Here is a 17,395-nt window from a genome sequence, read left to right as displayed (position 1 = left end):
GGGGAGACCTCATGAAACTTCCAATCATGGCAGAAGGTGAAGGGGAAACAGGCACCTGCTTCACAAGGTGGCAGAAAGGAGAAGTGCAAACAGGGGAAATGTCAGACACTTATAAAACCATCGGATCTCATGAGACTCACTCATTATTAGGAGAACAGCATGGGGCAAATGGCCCTCATGATCCAATTACCTCCACCTGGTCCCACCCTTGACACATGGGGATCATCAGGATTACAATTCAAAATGAGATTTAGATGGAGACACAGAGCCAAACCATATCATATGTCCATCAAAAAACTTCTTTCAAAAATTAGCTAAAGGCTTTTTCAGACATACAAAAGTTCAGAGAATCATTGCCAACAGATCTGTACTACAAAAAAATACTAAAGGTAGTTATTCAGGCAGAAAGAAAAGTATACCAGAGAGAAATTTGGATCTCAAATATGGAAGAAAAAAAAACAATAAAAATGGCAAATACATGAGAAAATATGAAAGACTATTTTCTTATTTTTAAAAATCTCTTTTAAAGATAATTTAATATTTAAACCAAAAGTAATAATGATAGATTGTAGAGTTTATAATATATATGGAATAAAATGCCTGAAAACAATAGCAGCAAGTACAGGATGGGGAAATGATATTTTTACCATTGTAAGGTTCCTAAAACATATGTAAGGGTTATAACATTATTTGATGATAGACTGTGATAAGTTAAAGATTTATATTGTAAATCCACTAAAATGGAACAACAAAAAATTTATAGATAATATACCAATAGTGAAAATGGAATAAAATAAAAAATACTTAATCTAAAGGAGGAAAAGAGAATGAAGAACAAAGAACAGATGGAGACAAAAGAAGATATAAAAGCATGTTAAACATCATTAGTCATTAGGGAAGTGCGAACTAAAACCACAATAAAGTACCACTACACATTTTCTCAAAAGGCTAAAATTTAAAAGATTCACTCTTAATTCCAGGTTTTGATGAGGATGAGGATCAACTGGAAATCTCATACACTGCTGCTGAAAATGCAAAATTATATATAGCCACTTTGGAAAATCATTTGGCAGTTTCTTATGAAGTTAATCAAACACTTACTGTGCAACCCAGCAATTCCAATCCAAACATTCACACAGACTTCTATTCAAATGTTCATATCAGCTTTATTCGTAACAGCCCCAAATATAAAACAACTGGAATGTCCATTAACTGGTGAATGGATAAACTGTGAACCATGTATACAATAGAGTGCTACTCAGCAATAAAAAGAAACAAATTATCGATACACCCAACAATGTGGATGAATCTTAAAAGCACTATACTAAATGTAAGAAGTCAGGCACAAAAGAGTACTTACTGTACATTTCCATTAATATGAAATTCTAGAAAATACAAACTAATCTACACCGACAAAAAGCAGACTAGCAATTGCTTGGGTCTAGAGGTAGAGTATATGGGTGGTGGGGTGTAGAGAATGAAGGAATGTGTGGATTTATTCCAAGAAGGCATGAGGAAACATTTTGAGGTGGCAGAAATCTTTATCATGATTTTTATAATGTATATACATTTGTCAAAACTTGTCAAATTGTCATTTTAAATGTATATAGTATATTGTGCCTAAAGTATACTAAGGCTGATTTTAAAAGTGGGATGAAAGAAAGGGAAATAAAGGAGTGTCACCATTTTATCAGCCAAAGGAATAGCATAATGCTTTTGAGATTCATCTACATTGTTAGATGTATCAACAGTTTTTCTTTTTATTGTTTTTTTTTCTTTCTTTCCTTTTTTTTATTATTATTATACTTTAAGTTTTAGGGTACATGTGCACAACGTGCAGGTTAGTTACATATGTATACATGTGCCATGCTGGTATGCTGCACCCATTAACTCACCATTTAGCATTAGGTATATCTCCTAATGCTATCCCTCCCCCCTCCTCCCACCCCACAACAGTCCCCGGAGTGTGATGTTCCCCTTCCTGTGTCCATGTGTTCTCATTGTTCAATTCCCATCTATGAGTGAGAACATGCGGTGTTTGGTTTTTTGTCCTTGCGATAGTTTACTGAGAATGATGATTTCCAATTTCATCCATGTCCCTACAAAGGACATGAACTCATCATTTTTTATGGCTGCATAGTATTCCATGGTGTATATATGCCACATTTTCTTAATCCAGTCTATCATTGTTGGACATTTGGGTTGGGTCCAAATCTTTGCTATTGTGAATAGTGCCACAATATTTTTATTGTTGAATAGTAACCTATGGTATGTAAGTTTCATAGGTTTTTTGTGTGTTTATTCACCTGTTGATGTCCATCAGTCATTACTGATGAACATTTCAAACCCAAGGAGTGCTGCCACTTCAGAGGAATCCTGAAAGCACAAACCAGGTTAGGAACAAATGTGTCAATGTTCCTAATTTTCATAGGCTCTCTATAGCTTGCATAGCAATGTGCCTGACTCTGGTTTTGTTTCAATAATTGTTCTGTACTTTCCCCAAACATATTAATCTATAAACGCTTTGAGAGAAGGGACTCTGTCACACCACCTTCTTCCCAGAGCACTTAAAAGGAACAAAACAAATTGTTTGCTGAATGAACTGTGATCAGATGAATAAATGAATCAATAAAGTGAATTTCTATGAGAATTTATAATCCCAACACATCGATATATAAATTATTTATTTATTGTAGGAAATGCTATCTATTCATCTTTATATACAGTAAAACATTATTAAAGTACCACAAACTTAGAATTTTGAAGAATTTGTACAAGGCTTATCTTTGTATTGTTGAAAAAAATTTTATATGGCCAAAGACAGTATAGCAACATGGTGATGATTGCCACCTTCATTTTGTATGTCAATTCAAAGTTTACAAATGGCTTTCACAAGCATTATCTCAATTAAGTGCTATTTTACCAATAGGCAGTTTCTACTTTAAAAAAAATCACAGAATCTATTGACACATAGAAGGAAAATTTCAAAGGGCTTTTTCTAGCTAATATGTAGTTAACCTGCTTCAAATTATGATGAGACAAAGACAGAGGGAGATTTCAATACAATTACATTTGAAATTACAATTCAGAATTATCATCATTTTTACAGACATTCCCCAGGTCGGTCCGCATTGCAGGTTATTTCTTTGCAACAAACTAAGGTTCTTAACTGATCCCACCCTCCCTCTGGTAACTGTCTACTCCCTTAGCTTCTCCTCTCACCTCGCTGGCCCATCCCTTCTGTTTCTTCCATGGGCTTATCCTCCTCCACCCACCTCTAAATGCTGAAGTTGTTCAGGGTGCCATTACTAGCCATCTAGCCATCTTCCCTTGTCATTCTATATGCTTTCCCTAGGAAGCCACGTGATTTTAGAAACCTTAACTCACAGATGACAAAATCAGTATCACCAACATCCACCTCTCTCCTAAGCTACAGCAAATATCTTGCAAATAATCAAGCCATATCTCAAACAAACCTCTTTCTGCTGCCTTCCTGTTTTATTTATTAGAATTTCCTTCTACTCAGATATGCAAATGGCCAACAAGCATAGGGAAGAATGTTCAGCATCACTAATTATCAGGGAAATACAAATCAAAACCATAATGGGATACCATCACCCTCCTGCAACAATGGTCATAATCAAAAAATCAAAAAATAATAGATGTTGGCATGAATTGGAGACTGTTATTGTAAGTGAAGCAACTTGGGAGTGGAAAACCAAACATCATATGTTCTCACTCATAATTGGGAGCTAAATTATGAGGTCACAAAGGCATAAGAATGTTACAATGGACTTTAAGGAGTCAAGGGAAAGGGTGGGGGGTGGTGAGGGATAAGAGACTACACATTGGGTATAGTGTACCCTGCTTAGGTGGTGGGTGCACCAAAATCTCAGAAATCACCACTAAAGAACTTATTCATGTAACCAAACACCACCTGTTCCCCAAAAACTTACTGAAATTTTAAAAATAAAAATTTTAAAAAATTTCCCTTCTACTCGACTGACCAAGTCAGAAACTTGGGAGTCATTTTTAATACCTTCTTATCCCTCATCTTCCCACATTCAATCTCACCAAATACTAGTATTTCTATGTATCAAATGTTTTCAGAGTTTTTTTCTTTTTGTATCAGACAGAGACATCGTGCACATCATCAAATTCCCTTGAATGTTCCCTTCCTTTCTACGGCTCTGCCCAAATCCCAGCCCCAATCAACCACTTGCCCTTGAAGTGGCAAGCCTACAGCAGAGTTGACAACCTGCAATCGTGAGATTTTAGGGCCTGTGCTACTTCCAGACTTGGCTAAAACATCACATCACGGAGTGTGGGATCTAGGATCTTACAGCAATGCCCTGTTGAAGGAGCTTGATAATACAACTCAGAAGTGTGTTGTGTTGACTCTCCATGGAGTGAAAACAGCATACAGGAGGTTATCCAGGCAGATAAATTTGCCTCGCTTCATCTCTTCATGGGCTACCTCATGAAAACAGTTTTTCCTCGTGTTCTGTGCAGAGTATTTCAACAAGCTGAGCAATGGACTTGCCAGTTGACTTGTTCTGTCCCGACTGGATAAAGAAAATGTGATTTATATGTGTGTGTGTGTGTATATATATATATATATATATATATATATATATATATAAAATACACCATGAAATACCATGCAGCCATAAAAAAAGAACGAGATTATGTCTTATGTGGGAACATGGATGGGGCTAGAGGACCTTATCCTTAGCCAACTAATGCAGAAACAGACAACCAAATACCACGTTCTCATTTATAAGTACGATAATCATAAGAACTTATGAACACAAAGAAGGAAACAACAGACACTGGGGTCTATGTGAGGGGGGAGGATAGAATGAGGGAGATGAGGAGAAAAGATGCCTAAACTATTGGGTTCTGGGCATATGTACCTAGGTGATGAAATAATATGCACAACAAACCCCTGTGACACATGTTTACCTGTGTAACAAACCTTCATATGTACTCCCAAGCCTAAAATAAAAGTTAAAAAAAAAGGCTTGTTCTATCCCTTCATAGCTTGTTGGAAGTCATCATAGTAAGGCATCACTTATCTTTCCTTTACCTCTAGTCATCACAGTGACTCATCACTGAACATTGTACAGAACCTGGCACATAATAGACACTCAATAATGGAGCTATTGTTATGATACTGTGACATTATGTAAACCACATCAGGCAAGTCTTTCATTTTTTTCCATTCTTATGAAGCCCAAGTATTGTCTTAAAAACATTTGCTTTCTATTTATTGATTTTTACCCATTTTATGATGTATAAACCAAACATAACTCTCATATAAAAAGTTTGGAAGAGAATACCCAAATGGTGATAATGATATTTTTGTGGTGGGATTCTGTGTTTTCATCAGTGCATCATTTAGTATATTTTCTCTAAAGTTTACATATTTTCTGCAACAGCATATATTACACTCATAATTAAAATAAAGCTATTAAACTTTAAAATACCTGCTATGTGAGCGCAATAAGGTTAATAAATGATAAATAATATGCAGCACTAATAAACAGTAGGAATAATCCATTCTAGTTTGACTTGCTTAATGAGATGGTTGGCAATTAAGATAGCCTGAGCAGATTTATTACAAGTTTTTGTAAAAACTGTTGGGCACTTAAAAAGTTTGCCAGCACTATAACTACTTAAATAGCCTGGGGAACTTGAAGATCCCAAGGTTGAGAAAAATGCTAAGGTGTTGAAATCTACCATCTTCCATAAGATTAGAATCCTGTTCTTACCAATGAAAAACCACGCCATCCTGTTAAGAGCTAATATGAAAGTTTGGGCCATTTCCAAGAGCTTCTTTGGAAAGATGTGTAGCGCCTCACGAGAAGTGGTTGTTTTGTTTTTGTTTTTTCAAAAGCTATGACCTTCTCAATAATGATGTTCTGAGGTGTTTAAAGTTAATAAAATGAGCATATTAAATAGGGTACTGCTCAGATTCCCAAGATATGGGCCTGAAGCTGGATGGCTTTACTAGATTATTTCTAAATGAGGTCTCTGTTTCCACTTTCCATTCTAAGATTAAATAAGTAAGCTAACAAAATGACTGATAGCAAGATTATCTGGACTAGACAGTCTATACAGAAAAGCAAATGTGTGTGTCCAGGTTTTTCCTATTTGAAAATTCTGCCAGTTTGTCTTTGGGGAACTGAAATGTTGTTGAAAATAGATCCAAGTGTAAGCTACATAAATGTCACAGAATGACTGATGAATGAACATGCCACACATTATCCACATAGTACTGAAAATGCACCCTATGGCAAGTCAAAGCAAGCAAAAATGTGTTTTATCACATTGCTCATTCCTTCATATAAATATCCTACAACAATAGGGTTTGATGTCTCCTTTCTCTGCTATCCTTGCCTTTACCGGCTTCCTCTTCTCAACTTTAATTCAGAACGTTACTTAATTCATAAACGAAAGCAGAACACGTCCCCTTTTAAAAGCTGTCTCACACACCAATCTGACAATAGGTCACTGCTGTGGAATAAAGCCCGCATTTGAGTTGCTATGCTGAAATCTCAGTGCATTTTCCTTTCCTCCATTGTCTTTCTGAGTGAAAGCGAGGTCAATTTTAGCACTTACCAGTTGGTGAAATCATTCATCCATAAAAGAGAAGAAGGTGGACAGATATTAAACCCTTCTCAATTTCTCAGGAAACAAAGGGAAGCTACCCACAGAAAAAAATGAAAGAGGGAAAGCTCCAAAAAAGGGAACAAAAATTGTAAAACAAACTTTCCAAAGTTTTCTAATACCTTTATACCTCTCAGAAAGACACAGTGTCCTATAGACAGTCTTGATTTTGTAAATACCTTTTTTGGGTGGCATCCTGAGGGTGTCCTGTCAGAAGGTCTCAGTGGCTGGCTAGTTTGGAGAGGGATTGCAGGATGAAGGGACAAATATTTCAGGTTTGATCTAGCACATACACACACTTCTGCCTGCCACTGAAAGTGCTCCCCTGGTGCCATTTCACCATCTGAAACTTAAGAAGGTACTCATTTCCTCACCATTAAATTTTCATGAATGTTCAGTTTGCCATTTAAGGGATGCAGTACTCAGGTCAAAGGGGTTGTATTTGGGGCTCATGTTTGGAATAAAACTAAGCTGATCATATAAGTCCTATTCTGAGCAAAGCTGGCTTCATCCCACTCTGCCTGTGCTTTCCTGCCTCATTTTTAATGCCTTCCAGTCTATGGTTTTATCCTAATTACATATATTGAGGGCAGTGTAAGTGAGTGCACCCTTAGAAAGGTAAGAAATACCAGCCACTAAGTGTGCTCGGTAAATTAAATGGGTTAGTAAAGAAGATACTCCTGCACTTGGCGTTTGGGTTTAAGCAGCAAAGCTATAGCACATTCAACATAGCAATCAATTTCCAGTGAGGGGAAACTTGGGGACATAGTATTTATTTTCTCAACATTTCTGAAAGTAAAACTTGCTATATGAAGAAAGTGCTATTTTTCTGAGGAAGTATAAATTTGTTTCTTTCTATTGAAACTTCTCATAGGAAGGTAGTGATCTTTGATTTGGAATGATAAAAAAGATTTCCATCAGTGAAAAGAAAGGGACAAAAGACACCAATTGTAATGGTTCAGAAAAGACTGTCTTTTTGAGAGTAAGGACGCTGGCATTGTCTGGTTACTTGAGTGATAGCAAGCATAGCTGCACTAACCTTGGCAAGAGGAAGCAATGTTTTGAAATGGATCCTGGTGGCACATTTATACTGCAGCAGCTTTTGGCTACATAAATCAATTTGTGCACATATATGACCCTTCTAGAATATATAGACTAGTACATAGCCAAGGCAGTATGGAGCACACCCTAAATTATGTCTTAAAATTAATCTCTGTAAAGGTGATGTTCAGCTGGTTTTTCCCTATTCTGGATACTGGATTTTAACTGGAATAGTAAGACAGAAGACAGCTGATACAAGTATTTATATGTAAAGATATCCAGAGTACTTAATTAACTTGAGGACTTACAAAGAGATAAGGTTTTGTTGCAAATTATTGAATCTGTAATTTGGAGCAAGAACAACATGCAATTTGATTTATATTAACCATAAATATATAAAATAAGTCTAAATACTATTATAACAAAAAACATGAGAAAATTAACAAAAGATGTTTTGCAAGACTCATATCCAGAAGATTATGAAAACAAGACTAAAGAAACTGAAGACAATTAAAAAAGAAAAATAGATGAATTAAACTACATTAAAATAAAAAAAATTCTATTAATTAAAAGAGGTTTCAAAGAAAACTAAAAAAAAGTGGTAAGAGATATTTGCCACTGACAGAGCACTTTCTTTTCTCTCTCTTTTTTTTTTTTTTGAGATGGAGACTCACTCTGTCACCCAGGCTAGAGTACAGTGGCACGCTCTCAGCTCACTGCAACCTCCACCTCCTGGGTTCAAGCAATTTTCCTGCCTCAGCCTCCTGAGTAGCTGGGACTACAGGCACCCGCCACCACACTGGGATAATTTTTGTATTTTCAGTAGAGATGGAGTTTCACCATGTTGGCCAGGTTGGTCTCGAACTCCTGACCTCAGGTAATCCACCCACCTCAGCCTCCCAAAGTGGGATTACAGAAGGTAATCCTGGGATTACAGGCATGAACCACCATGCCCAGCCCAACAGAACACTTTCTAAAAGATTAGTATCAAAAATAAAGAACCGTTATATTATAACAAGAAAAGGACAAGCACACCTACAGGAAAAAAATGGCAAAAGATTTGAAGAGATACTTCATATGTTAGGATATAAAATGGCCCATCGAGGGTTGCAGTGAGTCGAGATGGTGCCACTGCACTCCAGCCTGCAGGACAGGGTGAGACTCCATCTCAAAAAAAAAATTAAAAAATAAAAAATAAAAATAAAATAAAATGGCCTGTAACCCAATAAGATGAGCAAAAACATGAACAGTAATATCATAAAAGAAGGGAAAATATAGCCCATAAACATAAGAAGAAAAGTCCAATGTCTTCTGAGTAAATGGAAATCAAGACCACTACAGGTACCGGTATGAATTGTCATGTATTTTTTCTGGCAAAATTAGTAAGTCTGAAAATAGTAAACGTTGAAGAATGAAGATGATTAGAATCTCTCATATACGGCTAATAGGAGTATAACTTAGCTACTTTGGAGAACAATCAGCAATATCCTGTAAAAAGGTGAGCTTTTGCTAAACTATGACTCAGAAAATTTAATACTAAGACTATTACAATAAACTTGCACCTGTGTATGAGGTGGCAAATACTATTTATATTAGTAGCACTGTTCATAATAGAATAACAATAACAAAAACATTGCAAAATATGATCATCAGTATATAGATATGTAAATTATGCAATAGTCACAACAATATAAATCATAGACTATAATTTTGGAATATTCACAAAACAGAGTGTGATATAGCAGTAAATGTACATGACTTGATAAGCTGATTCCAAAAATTTATATATGTGAGAGGACTTAAAAAATTTTGTGGAAAAATATAATTAAAAGATTAAAACGAAAAATATAAACTTTATTTCTCAATATAAGCTCCATCAAGTTTAAGACACTTTTGTAAGCAATGATACCAGCCAAATAGTCCATTCCTTAAGAAATGAAGATCCTGGGAATTGAATTATGTCAATGCAGTCTTTTTTACATTATTAACTAAGGAAAAATGGGTGCCCCTTAAAGATTATTTTAAGATTAGAAAACAAAAAGTCAGAAGAAACCAAATCAAGACTGTAAGGTGGATGCCTAATGATTTCCCATTGAAATTCTTGCCAAATTAGAGCTTTATTTCGTGAGAGCTTGTTTCGTGACAATGAACAGGAACATTGTCATGGTGGAGAAGGACTCTGTGGTGAGGCTTTGCCAGACATTTTTCTGCTAACGCTTTGACTTTCTCAAAACACTCCCATAATGAGAGATATTATTGTTCTTTGACCCTCCAGAAAGTCAAGAAAAGTGCCTTGAATATCCAAAAAACTGTTGCCATGATCTTTGCTCTTGACTGGTCTGCTCTTATTTTGACTGGGCCACTTCCACCTCTTGGTAGCCATTGTTTTGATTGTGGTTTGGCTTCAGGGTCATACTGATAAGCCATGTTTCATCTCCTATTAATGTTCTTTTAAGAAATCTTTCTGGACCTTGATCCCACTTGTTTAAAATTTCCGTGAAAAGCTCTACTCTTTCCTGCAGCTGATCTGGGCACAATGGTTTTGGCACCCATAGACTGGAAACTTCGGTCAATTTTAATTTTTCAGTCAGAATTGTGTAAGCTGAGCCAGTTGAGATGTATATGGTTGTGGGTATTATTTGTGCTATTAATCATCAGTGCTCTTCAATTAAGACACAAACAAGATGAATTTTTTTCCTATCAATTAATGTGGATGGTCTGCTGCTGTGGGCTTCGACTTCAACATCATATCATCTGTTCTTAAAATGAATTATCCATTTGATAATGTGACATTTTCCCCATAAATTTTTCATAAAGCATCAATGATTTCACCCTTTTTTCACCCACGCTTCACAATAAATTTGATATTTGTTCTTGCTTCAATTTTATCAGAATTCATGTTGCTCTGATAAGGGCTGTTTTTAAATTGATGATTTATCCTTTTTAGTACCTCAAACTAGCTCCTGTTCACACCTATTATAACAAGTTAGTACACATTTACTTTGATGCAAAAGAACATTGAAAATTTTTAAATTCCACACTTTTTTTCATAATACACATTTTCCATGTACTTTTTGATTAATGCAAATTACTCGGAATAGGAAAATGCAACCTTGAAAAGGAAGAAAATAGCAGACTTTTACTACCTAACTTTAAGACTTTATTAACTACAGTTATCAGGACAGTGTAGCATTGGCATCAACATAGATGAATCACTGAAACAGAAAAGAGAATTCAGAAATAGACTCACACATACATAGTCAAATGATTCACAACAAAAGTACAAAGACAATTTAGTGGAGAAATTAGTCTTTTCAATAAATAGTGCTGGAACAATCAGTTTTCCACATATTAAAATAAAAATCTTCAATCTGCATCTTATACCATACACAAAAATTAACTCAAAGTGGACCATAGACCCAAATGTAAAACCTAAAACTATAAAACTTCTAGAAGAAAACACATAAGGCTATGGGTTAGGCAGATTTTTTTTTAGATATAACACCAAATGTCCAATCCATAAAATAAAAAAAACCATGAAGTGAACTTTATAAAATTAAGAGCATCTGCTCTTCAAAAGACTGCTAGGAGAATGAAAAGACAATCACAGACTGGGAGAAAATATTTGCAAATCATACATTTGTTAAAGGATTTGTATCCAGAATATATATAGCACTCTCCAAAGTTACTAATAAGAAAACAAACAGTCCAATAAAAAATGTATGAATTATTAAACAGATATTTGACCAAGAGAGATAATGACGGCAAATAAACAAAAGACAAGACACAACATAACTAGGCACTAGGGAAATGCAAATTAAAACAACAGTGAGATACCACTACACATTTATTAAAATGGCTAAAATTGCAAGACTGACTATACCAAGTGTTGGAAGGGGGATGCTGAAGAACTAGAAATCTCATACACTGCTGCCAGGAATGTAAAATGGTACACACTTTGGACAACAATTTGGCAATGTCTTTAAAAGTTAAACATACATCTACCATATGACTTAGCCATTCTACTCTAAGACATTTACCCAAGAGAAATGAAAGCATATGTCCCTATACAGACTTCCACATGAATCTTTGTCGCAGCCAAAACTGGAAATAATGCAATGTCCATTCACAAATGAATAAATTGCAATGTATTCATGTAATTGAATGCTAATTTGTAATAATACAGAATGAACTATTGATACACACAAAAACTGATATGAATGGCAAAATAATTATGCTGCATAAAAGAAGCCAGACAAAAAAAGAGCACATGCTATATGATTTAATTTACATAAAATTCTTGAAAATTCACTGACAGAAAGCAGATCAGATGGAAGGAGAGAAGAATAACATAAAGACACAAGGAAACTGAGATATGTTATTACCTTGAAAGTGTTGATGGTTTCATTGTGTATACATATGGCAAACTTTTCAAGTTGTAAATGAGTATGTGTAGTTTACTGCATATCAATTTCTTTCCCTCCACAGGGCTGTTTCTCCAAGTGAATGTATATGAGTTTTATCTAAATAGAGCTATTGAAATACAAGCCATGCATGGGCCCAAATGAGAGTATGTTATGAAATAAATATCAAGATTAATCTACTTCTGTACATGTGGTATCTAAAAAAGTGGGAAAGTTGGAAGGAGAGAAAAAAGGCAGAATAAAAGGAGGAAGAAGAAAAAAAGAAAGGAGGGAAGGAGGGAGGAAAGGAGAAGAAAGGAAGGAAAAAGCCTTTGAAAATTAGATAGAAACAATCTAAATACATAAAACAACGTGAATAAGTCAAATTATTTGTGCTCAGTGAAAGAAGCCTGTCTCAAAAGGCTACATACAGTAGTGTTCCATTTATTTGAGATTCTTGAAAAGGCAAAACTGTAGACAGAAAATTTATTAGTCATTGTCAGGAGGTAGAAGAATTAACTACAAAGAGGCTTGAGAGAATTTTGGAGGGAAGACAAGAGAATTATTCTATATCTTGTCTACAGTGATTGTCACACTAATGTAGGTGTTTGTTAAAACTCGTAGAACTTAAAGGGTTTATTTATTACATCTGAATTATATCTGAACAAATCTGACTACAAAGAAAAAGTAGAAAACTGATACTTCTTGGCTTAACCTTGGGCTGTAGTTATTTTTCTCTGCCTATATTGAGTCTTTTTAAAAATTGAATTGACAATATAAAAAGTTTAAAAATTTCACACAAATTTTTGGATTTCTGACTTTTCTTTAAAAATATTTGACAAACCATACTCATATTTTTACATGGCAATAATCTTCTGTGGCTAAATAAGCAGCTGTTTCCTCTGCAGGCATGCAGTCAATCCCTACCTGATAGCTTTACTATTTAAGGCATATTGCCTGTCCAATCCCTAGAGATATTTACGTTTAAGTTCTTGCCTTAAACTCGTGTTAGCCATCACCTTTACTAGCATAATCTGTTCCCTAGTCATGAATAAATCTGTCTATAGGAATGAAACAGGAAGTGTGTGATGACAATAGAACCAGAGGCATAGGGACCACTGGGGACCTACAATATGTAGTTAGGACACAGATCATAAGATCCTGGAATACAGAATTTGCAGCTTGAGACTAATATACAGAAAATCACAGCTGAGCATCTTAGGGAGAAAATAAGATAGCCAAATTCTGGGTGTTATTTCATCTACCTCATAAAGGCTTTAATCACCAAAATCTAAGATCTGGGGCCAGGCACAGTGGCTCACTCGTAATCCCAGCACCTTGGGAGGCCAAGGCAGGTGGATCATGAGGTCAGGAGTTCGAAACCAGCCTGGCCACTATCATGAAATCCTGTCTCTACTAAAAATACAAAAAATTAGCTGGGCATGGTGGCGCACACCTGTAATCCTAGCTACTCAGGAGGCAGTGGGAGGAGAATCACTTGAACCCGGGAGGCGGAGAGTGCAGTGAGCCGAGATCACACCACTGCACTCCAGCCTGGGCAACAGAGCGAGACTCTCAAAAAAAAAAAAAAAAAGATTTGGGACTACCTTATAAACATATTTTCATTTCCGATAGGGAACAGAGTGGCTCACATATATTAATAATAAGTTGTCCATAATTGTTGTCTGGAAAGAAAACGAAGGAAATCAACAGGTAAAGGATCCAAGAAGGGATGAATGCACGGGCACAAGATTTCTGCAGTTGTTCAGGACCTTGGGGACAGAAGGATCCTGTGCTTCACTGACTGTTCCACTGTTGCCATCTGGAAATTCTTAATAATTTTTGAGCAAAGGACCCTACTTTTGGCACTAAGTTCCACAAATTACATAGCCTGGACTAAATCCAGGAGTTTGTAGACCCATTATTGAGCTTTTTCTACTGGGGGACAGTGAAGAGGACTGTTTTAGACATGGTGCATATATTTGGCATTGTCATAAAGTCCAGGGTGAGGCTGGGCGCAGTGGCTCACGCCTGCTATCCCAGCATTTTGGGAGGCCAAGGCGGGTGGATCACTTGAGGTCAGGAGTTAAAACAAGCCTAGCCAGCATGGTAAAGCACCATCTCTACTAAAAATACAAAAATTAGTTGGGCATGGTGGCGCATGCCTGTAATCTCAGCTACTCAGGAGGTTTAGGCAGGAGGATCATTTGAACCCAGGAGGCAGAGGTTGCAGTGAGCTGAGATCACACCACTGCATTCCAGCCTGGGCCACAGAGTGAGGCCCTGTCTTAAAAAGAAAAAAAAATAAATAAAACTGCCACGTAAGTGTCATTGGTTTAGGCTGTTAGGCTATACCCACAAACATAATTTTGACCACCATATATCTCGTCCATATTGTCTGCCACATGAGAAGATGGACACATCTAGCAAGTTTCTTTACATTTTCATTCATAATCAAATCCCAAGTAAAGGCCAGGCACCGTGGCTCACACCTTAATCCTAGCACTTTGGGAAGCCGAGGCGGGTGGATCATGAGGTCAGGAGATTGAGATCATTCTGGCTAACACAGTGAAACCCCATCTCTACTAAAAATACAAAAAATTAGCCAGGCGTAGTGGCAGGTGCCTGTAGTCCCAGCTACTCGGGAAGCTGAGGCAGGAGAACGGTGTGAACCTGGGAGGCGGAGCTTGCAGTGAGCCGAGGTTGCGTCACTGCACTCCAGCCTGGGCGACAGAGAGGGATTCCGTCTCAAAAAAAAAACAAAAAACAAAAAGCAAAAAAACAAATCCCAAGTAAAAACCATTTTGAGATAAAGGGTAAAAAAAGAGACAAAGACTTGTGGTTTAATTTCCTAAATGTTGCCTGATTGTTGACGTACAGCAGGTAAGAGGAGACTGGCATTGGAATAACTATACCTATCTTAAGTGCATGTCCCCATACTTGGAAAGCTTACTGTCATTCACACTGCTCACTCCCATGATGATGCCTGGATAGCTTACATGCCTAAATCAAGAGATGAGTGATGACTACACTGGAGCCTTTGCATCACGATTCTTTACAATAAAGGATTGGTGACCATAAAATTTGTCCTCCACATCACATACTTTTGAGTGCTAAAATGTTAAGTTGGAGAAAACTGGAACAATAGACATTAAACAGGATTCTCACAGGCCAGCCATGACAAGTGGTCATCCTAACTATATTATCACACCATAATACAAGCATCCCATCAGCCTTTAGTAGTACCACTATACATTAGTAAAAATGACAGTCACAAAGACATTACCAAACATGTATCAAGTGCTTTTTCTGTGCTGGGCACTGTGTTAAGCACTTAATTAAAAAAAAAAAATTGGATCGGCAAAACCAGAAATATGTTTTATTAATACTCTATATTGGTAGCATGATGCTTTTGAATTAGGCTATGAAGTTGGTTATTTGATCTATTTTAAATTATTGTGATGCAAATTAGGATTAATTTTGGTTGCTGGAGTTGGGAGATAAGTAGTGCCTAAAGAATTAAGAAAGATGAACAATGAAAAAAGCTATGGCCATTTTAAAATGTAAGTAACAGAAAATTAAATTACATTTGAAGGCAACTTGGATTTGACATACACTTTTTAAATAATTGCAGTCCTTATTTAATTAAGAAAGGATAATTTTGGTGTTAGAATTCCTGTAATTTATTCCTCTATGTATTAGCTAAGAATGCTTATTAAAATAACAAATGTCAGAGTAATTACATCAATTTCAAGCATATATTTCACGAGTGACTCTGCCAACATATCTGAAGACCAGTGATAAAATGTATAGATTACTTCAGGGCTTTATACATATATCCAGATACAACTTCTGCACAGAAAATCTTTAGAAAACTGTCAAATATTATTTTCCTTTTTCAAAGGATTTTTCTAGGAAATAATTAGGTTTCTAAAAAATCCATGAATATGTTGGGGTTCTTAAAGACAGTTGCTATAAAAAAATCAAGAGATTAGAAGTAGAGTGCCAAATGTCCTATATTTATTAATTGTGTGGGCCGTGTTTCAAATTATGAAATCTACTTTCTTAAGCCCATGGTTAGCATCTTCTAATATATCTTTCCATACATTACAGAAATTTATATCACACTAATTGCAAATAAATCCCATGAAATATTAGAATAAGTTATAGTACATTAGAATATCACCAGCATCACTTCTCGGCCTTTTGGCTAAAATCAAGCATAAAATATCACCAGCAGTTAGTTCCCAGTCATGAAATTCTTTACACATTTATATAACTTCACATATTTCCTGATTATAAAAATAAATGCATACTTATGTTTTTTAAAAAAGGCAATAATGAAGAAGAAAGTATAAAGATGAAAGTAAAAATTCCACCTATGGTAGGTTGATAAATTACTCCCTTATTTCTCTATGCTCTTCAGTAAAGAAACAGTTTTCGGAAGTAAATGAGTATTAATTTTTCAATCAAAATTAAAAATAATTGTGCATTAAAGTAAACTAAAATGTCACTAATTTGCAGGGAGTGAGAAGGAATAAAGAGATAAAGCAGCATGTTTTCTATAAATAAACTCTCAACCATTCTCAGAAAAATTGGATTTTAGTCCAAAATCTAACACATAGTAGCTCTGTGACCTTCGCCAGTCATCACTAGCCCTCTCCATGGGAGATGACTGAGGGCAGCTTTCTATCAATTTACTCTCTACACATTTATTTCTCGCTGTTTATGCATTCAGCCAATACTATAGAGAAGACACACATGGCAGGTCCTGTCCAAGCAAGGCAATGAACACTATGCTCTGTATTTTTACTGACTCTTTCCAGCTCCTCTGTACAGAATAGGCTCAAGAGGTGTGGTCAAAATAAGCAGCAGGAAGGGGGCTGCTGCAGTTCGGTAAGCATGAGTGTCAATTGTGCCCCAGACCAGAACAACAGCAGTGGACACTGCTAGAGGTACACAAGCTCCAGACAGATTTGGAATTAGAATAGTCAAACCCAGCCGACGAATTGGAAGAGCAGTTAGAGGAGAAAGCCAAGGAAAGGAAGTTTCAAAAATAACTCCCGGGCCTCTAGGTTTCAGTTACTCAGGGAATGAATGCAGACATTGTAATGTGTGGGGAGTGATAGATGGTTAACGTATAAAGAAATAGATAAGATTTTTATACTGAAAACAAAACAGGAATAACAGGTAGAGAACGATTGGAATAGTATGGGCAGGCTGGGGGCGGGAGGAAAGAAAGTATATGTTTCAGACAGGATAGGACCTTCTAAGTTGTC

General features: G+C 36.1%; 1 protein-coding gene across 1 annotated transcript in view; it reads right to left on the bottom strand.

Moving 5' to 3' along the window:
• The window catches only part of TMC1 (transmembrane channel like 1), a 263,253-nt gene that overhangs the window by 184,953 nt on the left and 60,905 nt on the right, over positions 1 to 17,395 (bottom strand). The window lies entirely within an intron of this gene.

The sequence above is a fragment of the Pongo pygmaeus genome, chromosome 13, assembly GCF_028885625.2.
Source record: "Pongo pygmaeus isolate AG05252 chromosome 13, NHGRI_mPonPyg2-v2.0_pri, whole genome shotgun sequence".
NCBI classification, from domain to species: domain Eukaryota; kingdom Metazoa; phylum Chordata; class Mammalia; order Primates; family Hominidae; genus Pongo; species Pongo pygmaeus.
Note: the sequence above shows the minus strand (reverse complement) of the source record. Positions and strands in the feature narration are given on the sequence as shown.